The sequence below is a fragment of the Salvelinus alpinus genome, chromosome 8 (genome assembly GCF_045679555.1).
Source record: "Salvelinus alpinus chromosome 8, SLU_Salpinus.1, whole genome shotgun sequence".
NCBI classification, from domain to species: domain Eukaryota; kingdom Metazoa; phylum Chordata; class Actinopteri; order Salmoniformes; family Salmonidae; genus Salvelinus; species Salvelinus alpinus.
Window position 1 is genome coordinate 40,601,119 of NC_092093.1, and position 16,143 is coordinate 40,617,261.

Here is a 16,143-nt window from a genome sequence, read left to right on the forward strand (position 1 = left end):
GTTTCATTCTGTCCACCAATACCACAGCCATAGTAACACATGGGGCCCTGTTTCATTCTGTCCACCAATACCACAGCCATAGTAACACATGCAGTAGGCCCTGTTTCATTCTGTCCACCAATACCACAGCCATAGTAACAGATGGGGCACTGTTTCATTCTGTCCACCAATACCACAGCCATGATAACACATGCAGTAGGCCCTATTTCATTCTGTTTACCAAAACCACAGCCATAGTACCACATGGGGCCCTGTTTCATTCTGTCCACCAATACCACAGCCATAGTAACACATGCAGTATGCCCTGTTTCATTCTGTCCACCAATACCACAGCCATAGTAACACATTGGGCCCTGTTTCATTCTGTCCACCAATACCACAGCCATAGTAACACATGCAGTAGGCCCTGTTTCATTCCGTCCACCAATACCACAGCCATAGTAACACATGCAGTAGGCCCTGTTTCATTCTGTCCACCAAAACCACAGCCATGGTAACACATGCAGTAGGCCCTGTTTCATTCTGTCCACCAATACCAAAGCCATAGTAACACATGCAGTAGGCCCTGTTTCATTCTCTCCACCAATACCACAGCCATAGTAACACATGCAGTAGGCCCTGTTTCATTCTGTCCACCAATACCACAGCCATAGTAACACATGCAGTAGGCCCTGTTTCATTCTGTCCACCAATACCACAGCCATAGTAACACATGCAGTAGGCCCTGTTTCATTCTGTCCACCAATACCACAGCCATAGTAACACATGCAGTAGGCCCTGTTTCATTCTGTCCACCAATACCACAGCCATAGTAACACATGCAGTAGGCCCTATTTAATTATGTCCACCAATACCACAGCCATAGTAACACATGCAGTAGGCCCTGTTTCATTCTGTCCACCAATACCACAGCCATAGTAACACATGCAGTAGGCTCTGTTTCATTCTGTCCACCAAAACCACAGCCAAAGTAACACATTACCCTGTTTCATTCTGTCCACCAATACCACAGCCATAGTAACACATGCAGTAGGCCCTATTTCATTCTGTCCACCAATACCACAGCCATAGTAACAGATGGGGCCCTGTTTCATTCTGTCCACCAATACCACAGCCATAGTAACACATGCAGTAGGCCCTGTTTCATTCTGTCCACCAATACCACAGCCATAGTAACACATGGGGCACTGTTTCATTCTGTCCACCAATACCACAGCCATAGTAACACATGCAGTAGGCCCTGTTTCATTCTGTCCACCAATACCACAGCCATAGTAACACATTGGGCCCTGTTTCATTCTGTCCACCAATACCACAGCCATAGTAACACATGCAGTAGGCCCTGTTTCATTCCGTCCACCAATACCACAGCCATAGTAACACGTGCAGTAGGCCCTGTTTCATTCTGTCCACCAAAACAACAGCCATAGTAACACATGAGGCCCTGTTTCATTCTGTCCACCAATACCACAGCCATAGTAACACATGCAGTATGCCCTGTTTCATTCTGTTTACCAAAACCACAGCCATAGTAACACATGGGGCCCTGTTTCATTCTGTCCACCAATACCACAGCCATAGTAACACATGCAGTCGGCCCTGTTTCCATCTGTCCACCAATACCACAGTCATAGTAACACATGCAGTAGGCCCTGTTTCATTCTGTCCACCAATACCACAGCCATAATAACACATGCAGTAGGCCCTGTTTCATACTGTCCACCAATACCACAGCCATAGTAACACATGCAGTAGGCCCTGTTTCATTCTGTCCACCAAAACCACAGCCATAGTAACACATGGGGCCCTGTTTCATTCTGTCCACCAATACCACAGCCATAGTAACACATGCAGTAGGCCCTATTTCATTCTGTCCACCAATACCACAGCCATAGTAACAGATGGGGCCCTGTTTCATTCTGTCCACCAATACCACAGCCATAGTAACACATGCAGTAGGCCCTGTTTCATTCTGTCCACCAATACCACAGCCATAGTAACACATGGGGCCCTGTTTCATTCTGTCCACCAATACCACAGCCATAGTAACACATGCAGTAGGCCCTGTTTCATTCTGTCCACCAATACCACAGCCATAGTAACACATTGTGCCCTGTTTCATTCTGTCCACCAATACCACAGCCATAGTAACACATGCAGTAGGCCCTGTTTCATTCCGTCCACCAATACCACAGCACTAGTAACACATGCAGTATGCCCTGTTTCATTCTGTTTACCAAAACCACAGCCATAGTAACACATGGGGCCCTGTTTCATTCTGTCCACCAATACCACAGCCATAGTAACACATGCAGTCGGCCCTGTTTCCATCTGTCCACCAATACCACAGTCATAGTAACACATGCAGTAGGCCCTGTTTCATTCTGTCCACCAATACCACAGCCATAATAACACATGCAGTAGGCCCTGTTTCATACTGTCCACCAATACCACAGCCATAGTAACACATACAGTAGGTCCTGTTTCATTCTGTCCACCAATACCACAGCCATAGTAACACATGCAGTAGGCCCTGTTTCATTCTGTCCACCAATACCACAGCCATAGTAACACATGCAGTAGGCCCTGTTTCATTCTGTCCACCAATACCACAGCCATAGTAACACATGCAGTAGGCCCTATTTAATTATGTCCACCAATACCACAGCCATAGTAACACATGCAGTAGGCCCTGTTTCATTCTGTCCACCAATACCACAGCCATAGTAACACATGCAGTAGGCCCTGTTTCATTCTGTCCACCAATACCACAGCCATAGTAACACATGGGGCCCTGTTTCATTCTGTCCACCAATACCACAGCCATAGTAACACATGCAGTAGGCCCTGTTTCATTCTGTCCACCAATACCACAGCCATAGTAACAGATGGGGCCCTGTTTCATTCTGTCCACCAATACCACAGCCATGATAACACATGCAGTAGGCCCTATTTCATTCTGTTTACCAAAACCACAGCCATAGTACCACATGGGGCCCTGTTTCATTCTGTCCACCAATACCACAGCCATAGTAACACATGCAGTATGCCCTGTTTCATTCTGTCCACCAATACCACAGCCATAGTAACAGATGGGGCCCTGTTTCATTCTGTCCACCAATACCACAGCCATGATAACACATGCAGTAGGCCCTATTTCATTCTGTTTACCAAAACCACAGCCATAGTACCACATGGGGCCCTGTTTCATTCTGTCCACCAATACCACAGCCATAGTAACACATGCAGTAGGCCCTGTTTCATTCCGTCCACCAATACCACAGCCATAGTAACACATGCAGTAGGCCCTGTTTCATTCTGTCCACCAAAACCACAGCCATGGTAACACATGCAGTAGGCCCTGTTTCATTCTGTCCACCAATACCACAGCCATAGTAACACATGCAGTAGGCCCTGTTTCATTCTCTCCACCAATACCACAGCCATAGTAACACATGCAGTAGGCCCTGTTTCATTCTGTCCACCAATACCACAGCCATAGTAACACATGCAGTAGGCCCTGTTTCATTCTGTCCACCAATACCACAGCCATAGTAACACATGCAGTAGGCCCTATTTAATTATGTCCACCAATACCACAGCCATAGTAACACATGCAGTAGGCCCTGTTTCATTCTGTCCACCAATACCACAGCCATAGTAACACATGCAGTAGGCCCTGTTTCATTCTGTCCACCAAAACCACAGCCATAGTAACACATTACCCTGTTTCATTCTGTCCACCAATACCACAGCCATAGTAACACATGCAGTAGGCCCTGTTTCATTCTGTCCACCAATACCACAGCCATAGTAACACATGCAGTAGGCCCTGTTTCATTCTGTCCACCAATACCACAGCCATAGTAACACATGCAGTAGGCCCTGTTTCATTCTGTCCACCAATACCACAGCCATAGTAACACATGCAGTAGGCCCTGTTTCATTCTGTCCACCAATACCACAGCCATAGTAACACATGCAGTAGGCCCTGTTTCATTCTGTCCACCAATACCACAGCCATAGTAACACATGCAGTAGGCCCTGTTTCATTCTGTCCACCAATACCACAGCCATAGTAACACATGCAGTAGGCCCTGTTTCATTCTGTCCACCAATACCACAGCCATAGTAACACATGCAGTAGGCCCTATTTAATTATGTCCACCAATACCACAGCCATAGTAACACATGCAGTAGGCCCTGTTTCATTCTGTCCACCAATACCACAGCCATAGTAACACATGCAGTAGGCTCTGTTTCATTCTGTCCACCAAAACCACAGCCAAAGTAACACATTACCCTGTTTCATTCTGTCCACCAATACCACAGCCATAGTAACACATGCAGTAGGCCCTATTTCATTCTGTCCACCAATACCACAGCCATAGTAACAGATGGGGCCCTGGTTCATTCTGTCCACCAATACCACAGCCATAGTAACACATGCAGTAGGCCCTGTTTCATTCTGTCCACCAATACCACAGCCATAGTAACACATGGGGCACTGTTTCATTCTGTCCACCAATACCACAGCCATAGTAACACATGCAGTAGGCCCTGTTTCATTCTGTCCACCAATACCACAGCCATAGTAACACATTGGGCCCTGTTTCATTCTGTCCACCAATACCACAGCCATAGTAACACATGCAGTAGGCCCTGTTTCATTCCGTCCACCAATACCACAGCCATAGTAACACGTGCAGTAGGCCCTGTTTCATTCTGTCCACCAAAACAACAGCCATAGTAACACATGAGGCCCTGTTTCATTCTGTCCACCAATACCACAGCCATAGTAACACATGCAGTATGCCCTGTTTCATTCTGTTTACCAAAACCACAGCCATAGTAACACATGGGGCCCTGTTTCATTCTGTCCACCAATACCACAGCCATAGTAACACATGCAGTCGGCCCTGTTTCCATCTGTCCACCAATACCACAGTCATAGTAACACATGCAGTAGGCCCTGTTTCATTCTGTCCACCAATACCACAGCCATAATAACACATGCAGTAGGCCCTGTTTCATACTGTCCACCAATACCACAGCCATAGTAACACATGCAGTAGGCCCTGTTTCATTCTGTCCACCAAAACCACAGCCATAGTAACACATGGGGCCCTGTTTCATTCTGTCCACCAATACCACAGCCATAGTAACACATGCAGTAGGCCCTATTTCATTCTGTCCACCAATACCACAGCCATAGTAACAGATGGGGCCCTGTTTCATTCTGTCCACCAATACCACAGCCATAGTAACACATGCAGTAGGCCCTGTTTCATTCTGTCCACCAATACCACAGCCATAGTAACACATGGGGCCCTGTTTCATTCTGTCCACCAATACCACAGCCATAGTAACACATGCAGTAGGCCCTGTTTCATTCTGTCCACCAATACCACAGCCATAGTAACACATTGGGCCCTGTTTCATTCTGTCCACCAATACCACAGCCATAGTAACACATGCAGTAGGCCCTGTTTCATTCCGTCCACCAATACCACAGCACTAGTAACACATGCAGTATGCCCTGTTTCATTCTGTTTACCAAAACCACAGCCATAGTAACACATGGGGCCCTGTTTCATTCTGTCCACCAATACCACAGCCATAGTAACACATGCAGTCGGCCCTGTTTCCATCTGTCCACCAATACCACAGTCATAGTAACACATGCAGTAGGCCCTGTTTCATTCTGTCCACCAATACCACAGCCATAATAACACATGCAGTAGGCCCTGTTTCATACTGTCCACCAATACCACAGCCATAGTAACACATACAGTAGGTCCTGTTTCATTCTGTCCACCAATACCACAGCCATAGTAACACATGCAGTAGGCCCTGTTTCATTCTGTCCACCAATACCACAGCCATAGTAACACATGCAGTAGGCCCTGTTTCATTCTGTCCACCAATACCACAGCCATAGTAACACATGCAGTAGGCCCTATTTAATTATGTCCACCAATACCACAGCCATAGTAACACATGCAGTAGGCCCTGTTTCATTCTGTCCACCAATACCACAGCCATAGTAACACATGCAGTAGGCCCTGTTTCATTCTGTCCACCAATACCACAGCCATAGTAACACATGGGGCCCTGTTTCATTCTGTCCACCAATACCACAGCCATAGTAACACATGCAGTAGGCCCTGTTTCATTCTGTCCACCAATACCACAGCCATAGTAACAGATGGGGCCCTGTTTCATTCTGTCCACCAATACCACAGCCATGATAACACATGCAGTAGGCCCTATTTCATTCTGTTTACCAAAACCACAGCCATAGTACCACATGGGGCCCTGTTTCATTCTGTCCACCAATACCACAGCCATAGTAACACATGCAGTATGCCCTGTTTCATTCTGTCCACCAATACCACAGCCATAGTAACAGATGGGGCCCTGTTTCATTCTGTCCACCAATACCACAGCCATGATAACACATGCAGTAGGCCCTATTTCATTCTGTTTACCAAAACCACAGCCATAGTACCACATGGGGCCCTGTTTCATTCTGTCCACCAATACCACAGCCATAGTAACACATGCAGTAGGCCCTGTTTCATTCCGTCCACCAATACCACAGCCATAGTAACACATGCAGTAGGCCCTGTTTCATTCTGTCCACCAAAACCACAGCCATGGTAACACATGCAGTAGGCCCTGTTTCATTCTGTCCACCAATACCACAGCCATAGTAACACATGCAGTAGGCCCTGTTTCATTCTCTCCACCAATACCACAGCCATAGTAACACATGCAGTAGGCCCTGTTTCATTCTGTCCACCAATACCACAGCCATAGTAACACATGCAGTAGGCCCTGTTTCATTCTGTCCACCAATACCACAGCCATAGTAACACATGCAGTAGGCCCTGTTTCATTCTGTCCACCAATACCACAGCCATAGTAACACATGCAGTAGGCCCTGTTTCATTCTGTCCACCAATACCACAGCCATAGTAACACATGCAGTAGGCCCTATTTAATTATGTCCACCAATACCACAGCCATAGTAACACATGCAGTAGGCCCTGTTTCATTCTGTCCACCAATACCACAGCCATAGTAACACATGCAGTAGGCCCTGTTTCATTCTGTCCACCAAAACCACAGCCATAGTAACACATTACCCTGTTTCATTCTGTCCACCAATACCACAGCCATAGTAACACATGCAGTAGGCCCTATTTCATTCTGTCCACCAATACCACAGCCATAGTAACAGATGGGGCCCTGTTTCATTCTGTCCACCAATACCACAGCCATAGTAACACATGCAGTAGGCCCTGTTTCATTCTGTCCACCAATACCACAGCCATAGTAACACATGGGGCACTGTTTCATTCTGTCCACCAATACCACAGCCATAGTAACACATGCAGTAGGCCCTGTTTCATTCTGTCCACCAATACCACAGCCATAGTAACACATTGGGCCCTGTTTCATTCTGTCCACCAATACCACAGCCATAGTAACACATGCAGTAGGCCCTGTTTCATTCTGTCCACCAAAACAACAGCCATAGTAACACATGAGGCCCTGTTTCATTCTGTCCACCAATACCACAGCCATAGTAACACATGCAGTATGCCCTGTTTCATTCTGTTTACCAAAACCACAGCCATAGTAACACATGGGGCCCTGTTTCATTCTGTCCACCAATACCACAGCCATAGTAACACATGCAGTCGGCCCTGTTTCCATCTGTCCACCAATACCACAGTCATAGTAACACATGCAGTAGGCCCTGTTTCATTCTGTCCACCAATACCACAGCCATAATAACACATGCAGTAGGCCCTGTTTCATACTGTCCACCAATACCACAGCCATAGTAACACATGCAGTAGGCCCTGTTTCATTCTCTCCACAGATACCACAGCAACACATGCAGTAGACCCTGTTTCATTCTGTCCACCAATACCACAGCCATAGTAACACATGCAGTAGGCCCTGTTTCATTCTGTCCACCAATACCACAGCCATAGTAACACATGCAGTAGGCCCTGTTTCATTCTGTCCACCAATACCACAGCCATAGTAACACATGCAGTAGGCCCTGTTTCATTCTGTCCACCAATACCACAGCCATAGTAACACATGCAGTAGGCCCTATTTAATTATGTCCACCAATGCCACAGCCATAGTAACACATGCAGTAGGCCCTGTTTCATTCTGTCCACCAATACCACAGCCATAGTAACACATGCAGTAGGCCCTGTTTCATTCTGTCCACCAATACCACAGCCATAGTAACACATGGGGCCCTGTTTCATTCTGTCCACCAATACCACAGCCATAGTAACACATGCAGTAGGCCCTGTTTCATTCTGTCCACCAATACCACAGCCATAGTAACAGATGGGGCCCTGTTTCATTCTGTCCACCAATACCACAGCCATGATAACACATGCAGTAGGCCCTATTTCATTCTGTTTACCAAAACCACAGCCATAGTACCACATGGGGCCCTGTTTCATTCTGTCCACCAATACCACAGCCATAGTAACACATGCAGTATGCCCTGTTTCATTCTGTCCACCAATACCACAGCCATAGTAACACATTGGGCCCTGTTTCATTCTGTCCACCAATACCACAGCCATAGTAACACATGCAGTAGGCCCTGTTTCATTCCGTCCACCAATACCACAGCCATAGTAACACATGCAGTAGGCCCTGTTTCATTCTGTCCACCAAAACCACAGCCATGGTAACACATGCAGTAGGCCTTGTTTCATTCTGTCCACCAATACCACAGCCATAGTAACACATGCAGTAGGCCCTGTTTCATTCTCTCCACCAATACCACAGCCATAGTAACACATGCAGTAGGCCCTGTTTCATTCTGTCCACCAATACCACAGCCATAGTAACACATGCAGTAGGCCCTGTTTCATTCTGTCCACCAATACCACAGCCATAGTAACACATGCAGTAGGCCCTGTTTCATTCTGTCCACCAATACCACAGCCATAGTAACACATGCAGTAGGCCCTATTTAATTATGTCCACCAATACCACAGCCATAGTAACACATGCAGTAGGCCCTGTTTCATTCTGTCCACCAATACCACAGCCATAGTAACACATGCAGTAGGCCCTGTTTCATTCTGTCCACCAAAACCACAGCCATAGTAACACATTACCCTGTTTCATTCTGTCCACCAATACCACAGCCATAGTAACACATGCAGTAGGCCCTATTTCATTCTGTCCACCAATACCACAGCCATAGTAACAGATGGGGCCCTGTTTCATTCTGTCCACCAATACCACAGCCATAGTAACACATGCAGTAGGCCATGTTTCATTCTGTCCACCAATACCACAGCCATAGTAACACATGGGGCACTGTTTCATTCTGTCCACCAATACCACAGCCATAGTAACACATGCAGTAGGCCCTGTTTCATTCTGTCCACCAATACCACAGCCATAGTAACACATGCAGTAGGCCCTGTTTCATTCCGTCCACCAATACCACAGCCATAGTAACACGTGCAGTAGGCCCTGTTTCATTCTGTCCACCAAAACAACAGCCATAGTAACACATGAGGCCCTGTTTCATTCTGTCCACCAATACCACAGCCATAGTAACACATGCAGTATGCCCTGTTTCATTCTGTTTACCAAAACCACAGCCATAGTAACACATGGGGCCCTGTTTCATTCTGTCCACCAATACCACAGCCATAGTAACACATGCAGTCGGCCCTGTTTCCATCTGTCCACCAATACCACAGTCATAGTAACACATGCAGTAGGCCCTGTTTCATTCTGTCCACCAATACCACAGCCATAATAACACATGCAGTAGGCCCTGTTTCATACTGTCCACCAATACCACAGCCATAGTAACACATGCAGTAGGCCCTGTTTCATTCTCTCCACAGATACCACAGCAACACATGCAGTAGACCCTGTTTCATTCTGTCCACCAATACCACAGCCATAGTAACACATGCAGTAGGCCCTGTTTCATTCTGTCCACCAATACCACAGCCATAGTAACACATGCAGTAGGCCCTGTTTCATTCTGTCCACCAAAACCACAGTAACACATGGGGCCCTGTTTCATTCTGTCCACCAATACCACAGCCATAGTAACACATGCAGTAGGCCCTGTTTCATTCTGTCCACCAATACCAAAGCCATAGTAACAGATGGGGCCCTGTTTCATTCTGTCCACCAATACCACAACCATAGTAACAGATGGGGCCCTGTTTCATCCTGTCCACCAATACCACAGCCATAGTAACACATGCAGTAGGCCCTGTTTCATTCTGTCCACCAATACCACAGCCATAGTAACACATGCAGTAGGCCCTGTTTCATTCTGTCCACCAAAACCACAGTAACACATGGGGCCCTGTTTCATTCTGTCCACCAATACCACAGCTATAGTAACACATGCAGTAGGCCCTGTTTCATTCTGTCCACCAATACCACAGCCATAGTAACACATGCAGTAGGCCCTGTTTCATTCCGTCCACCAATACCACAGCCATAGTAACACATGCAGTAGGCCCTGTTTCATTCTGTCCACCAAAACCACAGCCATGGTAACACATGCAGTAGGCCCTGTTTCATTCTGTCCACCAATACCACAGCCATAGTAACACATGCAGTAGGCCCTGTTTCATTCTCTCCACCAATACCACAGCCATATTAACACATGCAGTAGGCCCTGTTTCATTCTGTCCACCAATACCACAGCCATAGTAACACATGCAGTAGGCCCTGTTTCATTCTGTCCACCAATACCACAGCCATAGTAACACATGCAGTAGGCCCTGTTTCATTCTGTCCACCAATACCACAGCCATAGTAACACATGCAGTAGGCCCTGTTTCATTCTGTCCACCAATACCACAGCCATAGTAACACATGCAGTAGGCCCTGTTTCATTCTGTCCACCAAAACCACAGCCATAGTAACACATTACCCTGTTTCATTCTGTCCACCAATACCACAGCCATAGTAACACATGCAGTAGGCCCTATTTCATTCTGTCCACCAATACCACAGCCATAGTAACAGATGGGGCCCTGTTTCATTCTGTCCACCAATACCACAGCCATAGTAACACATGCAGTAGGCCCTGTTTCATTCTGTCCACCAATACCACAGCCATAGTAACACATGGGGCACTGTTTCATTCTGTCCACCAATACCACAGCCATAGTAACACATGCAGTAGGCCCTGTTTCATTCTGTCCACCAATACCACAGCCATAGTAACACATTGGGCCCTGTTTCATTCTGTCCACCAATACCACAGCCATAGTAACACATGCAGTAGGCCCTGTTTCATTCTGTCCACCAAAACAACAGCCATAGTAACACATGAGGCCCTGTTTCATTCTGTCCACCAATACCACAGCCATAGTAACACATGCAGTATGCCCTGTTTCATTCTGTTTACCAAAACCACAGCCATAGTAACACATGGGGCCCTGTTTCATTCTGTCCACCAATACCACAGCCATAGTAACACATGCAGTCGGCCCTGTTTCCATCTGTCCACCAATACCACAGTCATAGTAACACATGCAGTAGGCCCTGTTTCATTCTGTCCACCAATACCACAGCCATAATAACACATGCAGTAGGCCCTGTTTCATACTGTCCACCAATACCACAGCCATAGTAACACATGCAGTAGGCCCTGTTTCATTCTCTCCACAGATACCACAGCAACACATGCAGTAGACCCTGTTTCATTCTGTCCACCAATACCACAGCCATAGTAACACATGCAGTAGGCCCTGTTTCATTCTGTCCACCAATACCACAGCCATAGTAACACATGCAGTAGGCCCTGTTTCATTCTGTCCACCAATACCACAGCCATAGTAACACATGCAGTAGGCCCTGTTTCATTCTGTCCACCAATACCACAGCCATAGTAACACATGCAGTAGGCCCTATTTAATTATGTCCACCAATGCCACAGCCATAGTAACACATGCAGTAGGCCCTGTTTCATTCTGTCCACCAATACCACAGCCATAGTAACACATGCAGTAGGCCCTGTTTCATTCTGTCCACCAATACCACAGCCATAGTAACACATGGGGCCCTGTTTCATTCTGTCCACCAATACCACAGCCATAGTAACACATGCAGTAGGCCCTGTTTCATTCTGTCCACCAATACCACAGCCATAGTAACAGATGGGGCCCTGTTTCATTCTGTCCACCAATACCACAGCCATGATAACACATGCAGTAGGCCCTATTTCATTCTGTTTACCAAAACCACAGCCATAGTACCACATGGGGCCCTGTTTCATTCTGTCCACCAATACCACAGCCATAGTAACACATGCAGTATGCCCTGTTTCATTCTGTCCACCAATACCACAGCCATAGTAACACATTGGGCCCTGTTTCATTCTGTCCACCAATACCACAGCCATAGTAACACATGCAGTAGGCCCTGTTTCATTCCGTCCACCAATACCACAGCCATAGTAACACATGCAGTAGGCCCTGTTTCATTCTGTCCACCAAAACCACAGCCATGGTAACACATGCAGTAGGCCTTGTTTCATTCTGTCCACCAATACCACAGCCATAGTAACACATGCAGTAGGCCCTGTTTCATTCTCTCCACCAATACCACAGCCATAGTAACACATGCAGTAGGCCCTGTTTCATTCTGTCCACCAATACCACAGCCATAGTAACACATGCAGTAGGCCCTGTTTCATTCTGTCCACCAATACCACAGCCATAGTAACACATGCAGTAGGCCCTGTTTCATTCTGTCCACCAATACCACAGCCATAGTAACACATGCAGTAGGCCCTATTTAATTATGTCCACCAATACCACAGCCATAGTAACACATGCAGTAGGCCCTGTTTCATTCTGTCCACCAATACCACAGCCATAGTAACACATGCAGTAGGCCCTGTTTCATTCTGTCCACCAAAACCACAGCCATAGTAACACATTACCCTGTTTCATTCTGTCCACCAATACCACAGCCATAGTAACACATGCAGTAGGCCCTATTTCATTCTGTCCACCAATACCACAGCCATAGTAACAGATGGGGCCCTGTTTCATTCTGTCCACCAATACCACAGCCATAGTAACACATGCAGTAGGCCATGTTTCATTCTGTCCACCAATACCACAGCCATAGTAACACATGGGGCACTGTTTCATTCTGTCCACCAATACCACAGCCATAGTAACACATGCAGTAGGCCCTGTTTCATTCTGTCCACCAATACCACAGCCATAGTAACACATTGGGCCCTGTTTCATTCTGTCCACCAATACCACAGCCATAGTAACACATGCAGTAGGCCCTGTTTCATTCCGTCCACCAATACCACAGCCATAGTAACACGTGCAGTAGGCCCTGTTTCATTCTGTCCACCAAAACAACAGCCATAGTAACACATGAGGCCCTGTTTCATTCTGTCCACCAATACCACAGCCATAGTAACACATGCAGTAGGCCCTGTTTCATTCTGTCCACCAATACCACAGCCATAGTAACACATGGGGCACTGTTTCATTCTGTCCACCAATACCACAGCCATAGTAACACATGCAGTAGGCCCTGTTTCATTCTGTCCACCAATACCACAGCCATAGTAACACATTGGGCCCTGTTTCATTCTGTCCACCAATACCACAGCCATAGTAACACATGCAGTAGGCCCTGTTTCATTCTGTCCACCAAAACAACAGCCATAGTAACACATGAGGCCCTGTTTCATTCTGTCCACCAATACCACAGCCATAGTAACACATGCAGTATGCCCTGTTTCATTCTGTTTACCAAAACCACAGCCATAGTAACACATGGGGCCCTGTTTCATTCTGTCCACCAATACCACAGCCATAGTAACACATGCAGTCGGCCCTGTTTCCATCTGTCCACCAATACCACAGTCATAGTAACACATGCAGTAGGCCCTGTTTCATTCTGTCCACCAATACCACAGCCATAATAACACATGCAGTAGGCCCTGTTTCATACTGTCCACCAATACCACAGCCATAGTAACACATGCAGTAGGCCCTGTTTCATTCTCTCCACAGATACCACAGCAACACATGCAGTAGACCCTGTTTCATTCTGTCCACCAATACCACAGCCATAGTAACACATGCAGTAGGCCCTGTTTCATTCTGTCCACCAATACCACAGCCATAGTAACACATGCAGTAGGCCCTGTTTCATTCTGTCCACCAATACCACAGCCATAGTAACACATGCAGTAGGCCCTGTTTCATTCTGTCCACCAATACCACAGCCATAGTAACACATGCAGTAGGCCCTATTTAATTATGTCCACCAATGCCACAGCCATAGTAACACATGCAGTAGGCCCTGTTTCATTCTGTCCACCAATACCACAGCCATAGTAACACATGCAGTAGGCCCTGTTTCATTCTGTCCACCAATACCACAGCCATAGTAACACATGGGGCCCTGTTTCATTCTGTCCACCAATACCACAGCCATAGTAACACATGCAGTAGGCCCTGTTTCATTCTGTCCACCAATACCACAGCCATAGTAACAGATGGGGCCCTGTTTCATTCTGTCCACCAATACCACAGCCATGATAACACATGCAGTAGGCCCTATTTCATTCTGTTTACCAAAACCACAGCCATAGTACCACATGGGGCCCTGTTTCATTCTGTCCACCAATACCACAGCCATAGTAACACATGCAGTATGCCCTGTTTCATTCTGTCCACCAATACCACAGCCATAGTAACACATTGGGCCCTGTTTCATTCTGTCCACCAATACCACAGCCATAGTAACACATGCAGTAGGCCCTGTTTCATTCCGTCCACCAATACCACAGCCATAGTAACACATGCAGTAGGCCCTGTTTCATTCTGTCCACCAAAACCACAGCCATGGTAACACATGCAGTAGGCCTTGTTTCATTCTGTCCACCAATACCACAGCCATAGTAACACATGCAGTAGGCCCTGTTTCATTCTCTCCACCAATACCACAGCCATAGTAACACATGCAGTAGGCCCTGTTTCATTCTGTCCACCAATACCACAGCCATAGTAACACATGCAGTAGGCCCTGTTTCATTCTGTCCACCAATACCACAGCCATAGTAACACATGCAGTAGGCCCTGTTTCATTCTGTCCACCAATACCACAGCCATAGTAACACATGCAGTAGGCCCTATTTAATTATGTCCACCAATACCACAGCCATAGTAACACATGCAGTAGGCCCTGTTTCATTCTGTCCACCAATACCACAGCCATAGTAACACATGCAGTAGGCCCTGTTTCATTCTGTCCACCAAAACCACAGCCATAGTAACACATTACCCTGTTTCATTCTGTCCACCAATACCACAGCCATAGTAACACATGCAGTAGGCCCTATTTCATTCTGTCCACCAATACCACAGCCATAGTAACAGATGGGGCCCTGTTTCATTCTGTCCACCAATACCACAGCCATAGTAACACATGCAGTAGGCCATGTTTCATTCTGTCCACCAATACCACAGCCATAGTAACACATGGGGCACTGTTTCATTCTGTCCACCAATACCACAGCCATAGTAACACATGCAGTAGGCCCTGTTTCATTCTGTCCACCAATACCACAGCCATAGTAACACATGCAGTAGGCCCTGTTTCATTCCGTCCACCAATACCACAGCCATAGTAACACGTGCAGTAGGCCCTGTTTCATTCTGTCCACCAAAACAACAGCCATAGTAACACATGAGGCCCTGTTTCATTCTGTCCACCAATACCACAGCCATAGTAACACATGCAGTATGCCCTGTTTCATTCTGTTTACCAAAACCACAGCCATAGTAACACATGGGGCCCTGTTTCATTCTGTCCACCAATACCACAGCCATAGTAACACATGCAGTCGGCCCTGTTTCCATCTGTCCACCAATACCACAGTCATAGTAACACATGCAGTAGGCCCTGTTTCATTCTGTCCACCAATACCACAGCCATAATAACACATGCAGTAGGCCCTGTTTCATACTGTCCACCAATACCACAGCCATAGTAACACATGCAGTAGGCCCTGTTTCATTCTCTCCACAGATACCACAGCAACACATGCAGTAGACCCTG

General features: G+C 46.7%; 1 protein-coding gene across 1 annotated transcript in view; it reads right to left on the reverse strand.

Annotated features, from left to right (window-relative positions):
• Positions 1–16,143, reverse strand: part of LOC139583122 (zinc finger protein 180-like) — a 99,923-nt gene that overhangs the window by 38,443 nt on the left and 45,337 nt on the right. The gene's annotated exons all lie outside the window — the stretch shown is intronic.